We start from the raw sequence: 6,000 nt of genomic DNA on the forward strand, positions 1-6,000 counted from the left end.
AGGGGGACACACACAGCCCTGCTCGGGACTTTTGGCAGATCAAGGTCCACCTTTCAGACATAGTTCCAGCCCTGCTCGAAGATTTCTCAGGAGCTTGGGAGATCCAGCCTTGTTCGGGTCTTCTCGCGCAGTGAGGTCTTTTCAGCTCTGTCCGGAGTCTTCTCCGCAGGATTTTCCAGCTCTGTTCGGATCAGCGCGACGAGATTCTCCAACTCACTCAGGGAAATTTCTCGCCTCCAAAGTTCTTGTTTAATATGATTATGAATGACCACAACTCTTACGCAATGTTTTGAGGGATTTGGGCATTAGTTTGTATCTGGATTCGTTTGAAGGTGATGTTGTGATATTTGAATTTTCATATTTGTTAGGTATGTGGAGATGAGATCTTAATATGTCTCAGATAATGCTATAACACGGAGACATGATTATTTGCTTTATCTTGCCTCTCTAGTTTTATTGTCATGATTAATCTATTTGGGAGTCATTTGGAGACTAATTAAATTAGTTTTGTCCGGGGTATATGCCTTCTTTATTAACGGGTTTACAGCCCTGAGAGGGCTTTCATATTTTTACTAATATTTGTGTTTAAGTGTCCTTATAGCACATGTTAAGCAGGTTTGGGAAAGATTTGAACCAATATGGTAAACAACGTTAATCAGGGAAGATTCAGGTACTTCGCCGAACTTCATCAATGAGAAATAACATGATTGGGATATGTTATATTTTAACACTTGGGCATAATCATGATTTATATTATCTTTGATGGGATTTGTGAACTATGATTCTGTCTTGGAAGCCGCACAACTTCTGCATATGTGCTTATATTTGAAATATGAACTGAATTGACTAGTACACGAAGTTGCACAATTTCTATATATGTGCTGGGATTTGAAACACGAGTTAAATTTTCTTATTTTGTGACATGTTGATCACTAATTTCTTAGCAACAAATACCGCAACTAACACGGTGTAATCGTAGTATAAACAGCAATCGAGTATCGTATCCACAGGGACTGAAAACTGAAATAACTCTAGCTATTTCCTAAACAAACTTTAACAGTAGACAGGCAACAGAAAGTAGAGATTGATTTACTTAAACTAAAACGCAAATAGCAATAAATAAAAACACGTAGAAAAAAAATCAAATATAAAAGACAACTGATCCTAGGGTAGTAAATTCATTAACTAAATCTACGCAATTAATCTATTAATCCTATGTACCAGTTTAATCCAGTTATGATGAGAGATCATTTAATTAATCAATCACTCTCGCTAGAGCAGCAACGATCGTAGATTAGTAAATTATCTATCTCCGTTAGGTCTCAAGAAAATCTACTAACTCCCAATAGCTCCTAAGACTCCCTATGATCCACCTATCTCCGCTAGGTCTCAAGGTTAAAATCATATCATACATTCCTGAATCCGCTAAACAGTTATCTCCGCTAGGTCTCAAACCGAATAGCTAAACATGCAAACTATTGATCAGATAATTCACAAGAAATTAAGCACCAGGAATTATGAATCATAAACTGGAAGGCACAAAGGTATTAACAAATAAATCACATAAATTCAATCAACTATTTACAAACCCTAGAATCAGCTAAACGAAACTAGCCAGACATAGCAAAAGAAAGCATAAACATAATTAAAAAGAAAGCAATACTAAAAACTGAATTAAATAAAACCCGGAATGAATGTTGAATGACAGCTGAAATCTTGCAGGAAAAATAAAGCTAATGTATGGAAGCAATAAAATTCTAATAAAAAGAACAAGAAAAGAAATAAACAGATGTAAAGAGATGTGTCTATTAGGTCAGGAAAAGGACCTATATATAGGCACAGGAGATAAATACAGTACAGAGCTCGAAAATACTGATAAAATCCGAAAATCCCGCAAAATCCCGAAAATTCGGAAATTCCCGTCAGGCACTATTTACTGTTGCGCGCGACTTTCTTGTTTCGGCCATATTTTCCTCGTCCGAACTCGGATTTGCGAACCGTTTGCGCCTACGAACTCGTATCGAGACGATCTACAACTTTCATTAAGAGCATTGGTCCAAATTCGAACTCCATATTTCTGTAAAAATCATCAAAGTACGAGCAAGTAACATATTTCACAAGATAAAGCAATTTAAGCACAAAACAATCATTCAACACTCAATTTCCTATAAATTTTACATCATAAGAACACTAAAAACAATAGAAACATGAGTGTTATCACATGTTCTTTCATGCAAATCTGTGGTATATTCTTGGCAATAGTTCACATCTCACTAGAAAAGGGAAGGGTTTAATGAAATACCAAGTCAAACGAAATGAGATTCTTGGTGTTGGGATAATACTTCTGTCTCTGGCCTTCTTTTATTTCCTACAGGTTACATGGCTATATTACAATCGTGCTTGACTTCTAAAGTACGCGCACGACACTGGGGGGAGGAGTAGGGGGTGTATACCCTGTCACCTCTCATATCCTATTTCTTAGGGATAAAAAATTCAAAACCTAAGGGAATGAAAGGGGTAGCGCTGCCTAAGCCGCAAGCTCCCAGAGCTGTCTTAGTCGTGAGCATTAAGTTTTAGTGCTGCTTAAGTCGCGAGCTCCCAGAGCTGCCTTATCCGCGAGCATTAAGTTTTAGAGTTGCCGAAGTGCGAGCTCCCAGAGCTGCCTTAACAGCGAGCATTAAGTTTTAGAGCTGCCAAAGTGTGAGCTCCCAGAGCTGCCTTAGCCGCGAGCATCAAGTTTTAGAGCTGCCCAAGTGCGAGCTCCCAGAGCTGCCTTAGCCGCGAGCATTAAGTTTTAGAGTTGCCTTAGCCGCGAGCATTAAGTTTTAGAGCTGCCTAAGTCGCGAGCTCCCAGACCTGCCTTAGCCGCGAGCATAAGTTTTAGAGCTGCCTAAGTCGCGAGCTCCCAGAGCTGCCTTAGCCGCGAGCATTAAGTTTTAGAGCTGCCTAAGCTGCGAGCTCCCAGAGCTGCCTTAGCCGCGAGCATTAAGTTTTAGAAGCTGCCTAAGTCGCGAGCTCCTAGAGCTGCCTTAGTCGCGAGCTCCTAGAGCTGCCTTAGTCGCGAGCATCAAAGTTGCCTAAGTTGCAAGCTCCCAGAGCTGCCTTAGTCGCGAGCTATAACAATCAAAAAGTGGCTCAATGAGCACGTTCGAAAGGGAGTTGCTTCACTCTTATTATTTTTGTTGTTATTCTAAATGATTTGACAGGGTTGAAATATTTTTGTGCTAACAATCTGAAGGGGTGTAATATTTTATCTTTGATTGTTTTGCAAACTTATAATATATAATCTCGGATAAGTTACAGGGTTGCAGGGCTGAGATATTTGGACTTTACTTGGGAGAGCAGCACAACGCTGACTCTAACAAGACTTCACCAGTTGAACACGAAGAAAACCCGGTTCAACCGGACTGGGGAGAGTAGCTGATGAGGAGTAAAATATGCATATCAGCGCTGTGCACTATATAACGGGAACATTTCTATTTATGCTTATGATTAGTATTATTATTATTAAGCTAACCAGTGCAGGTTTAATTGAAGACTTGGGATAGTAAAAGAAATAACAGAGCTTCCGGTGTAGTCAAGCCAGCATAGGCGACTCAGACCAATGTCAATGTATTAAAGGGGCTTAAGCCCAATTATCTTAGTGAATGGGCTTGAGGCCCTAAGGCTTATTTACATGCTTATAAATAGAGATTTAGTAGTGGGTTAAATCATCATCTCATTATTCATTCATCACTTGTAAAATGTAACTCTCTCAAAGTATAGTGGAAAAATCGGGCAATCTCCGTGGACGTAGGTCTTAATGATCGAACCACGTAAATCTGTGTCTCGTTTATCGTTTTATATTTAGGGTGAAATTTATCTATTGTGATTTCATGTGAAAGTCTAATATATTTTTAATGGGATCAAGGTTTTCTTATTATATTAAAAAAAAAGTAGAGGAGAAGAAAGTGATTACGGTAAGGCGACGCTGGCATAGATGGCGGCGGCCACGCCGAACCTCATCGGCGACATGGCCGCGGTAAATCTAAAAATACAACTTAATGTTCTTGAATTCACAACTAGATCTATTAATTCACAACTAAAATTAGAATTCACAACTTAATGTTCTTGAATTTACAACTAAAACTAGAATTCACAATCAGTTAGATGAATGCACAACTGAATTCACAACTAGAAATAATGCTAGTCGTGAATTTAAGTTTTAATGCTTGAATTCACGACTAACAATATTTCTAGTTGTGAATTCATTTAAAACTTGAATTCACGACTAATACTATTTCTAGTTATGAATTGACGACTAACACTATTTCTATTTGTGAATTCGCGCGAATTCACGACTAATATTATTTCTAGTAGTGAATTCATGCAAATTCACAACTAACACTATTTATAGTTGTGAATTCACGCTTTAAAACTTGAATTCACGACTAACACTATTTTTAGTTGTGAATTCAAACTTTAAAACTTGAATTCACAACCAGTACTAGCTATTCAGTTGTGAATTCGAATTTTAAAGCTTGAATTCACAACCAAAATTAATGATAGTTGTGAATTCGACTGGTTGTGAATTCGTGGATAATTTTTAAATTTTATATGCAAGGGTAAAATGGTAAGTGCGGCTAATTTTTAATTTTTTTTTCTTAGTGAGTAATTTTTAAATTTACTATTCCAAAGTGGATATTTTTAAAATTCACTCATATATATATATAGATATAGGGAAGCGTTCCAATGAGATCCCCTATATGTGGTGATATCTTGGATTAATTTGTAAGTGTTGATTTAATGTATCCTATGGCTGATATTTATTTGGAGGGAGAAATTTTTTACATGGGCTCAAATCCTGGAGGGAGCGAAAATTTTACCAATTTTTTGAATATTGTTATTCAACACTATATATTCCCTTATTCATTAGTCTCACGATCCCACGAAAAATAGCAATCACAATGGAACCTACATCTCTCTCTCTCTCTCTCTCTCTCTCTCTATATATATATATATATATATATATATATATATATATAGGGTTAAGTTCCATATAGAATTGCAAATAAGTAGAGAATCGAGAACCATTGAACATGTCAGTAATGCGAGTTGAACATACCAATAATTTTATTGAACGTTTGAGGTTTTTGGGGTTCGACCCTGGATACGTTCAACACAAATTATCGTTGAACGTTAACGAATGAACGTTGACAGTTAGATTAGATAGATAAGATCAACGCATGAGATTTGGTCTCTGTTATTTAAATATATGATTGAATTCAGAGTGCGCCGCTGCTGAGATATGAATCAAGATATGAAACCCTAGTGCGCCGCTGCTGCCTTTCTCAGTCTCCGGTCACTGCTTCGGCGATGGCTGGCCTCCCTGACCGCTTTGCTCTCAACCTCCCACCTGTCTCCAATAATTTCTGTCCAGCCACTCCCATTTTTTCAGCCCCACGACAAGTTTCTAGCAGCCCCGTCGCTAGCGGCCCTTCTTCAACAAGTCCGTCTTCAACCAGTCCGTCTTCAACACGGCTTGCGTCCGGCGACCCCGTTGCCGGTGTCAGTGAATCGGGGGGTATTAATCGCCAACCGATTCAGGCTTCGAGTCTTCAGGCTCAGGAGATTAATTCTTCAAGTTTCCCTCCTCTCTCCTCTAACGTTCGGCGCCACCAGTAGACGTCAGCGGATGTTTCAACTGTCACGGCTGTGGTAGAAGCTGATGGCGCTGCTCCGGCAGCCGCTCCAGCCAAGGCATCTTATGCAGCGATTATGGGACCGGTGAGTAAGCTTGCTATTCCTACCCATCATTTCTTTGCGTTGCGCTATCGATTCCGCCTGTGCTGTACTAGAAGCAAGTCTCGAAATTTCAATATGCTCTTATTGACCGAGTTATTCTTTGTAAGGAAGAAAAACCTTTGCCTAATATTATTCTAAAGCAAGAACTTCATAAGGTATGGCATATTCAGAATGATTGGCAACTTATTCCCATGGGAAAGGGTTTCTTCATTCTGA

The sequence above is a fragment of the Salvia miltiorrhiza genome, chromosome 1 (assembly GCF_028751815.1).
Source record: "Salvia miltiorrhiza cultivar Shanhuang (shh) chromosome 1, IMPLAD_Smil_shh, whole genome shotgun sequence".
Taxonomy (NCBI): domain Eukaryota; kingdom Viridiplantae; phylum Streptophyta; class Magnoliopsida; order Lamiales; family Lamiaceae; genus Salvia; species Salvia miltiorrhiza.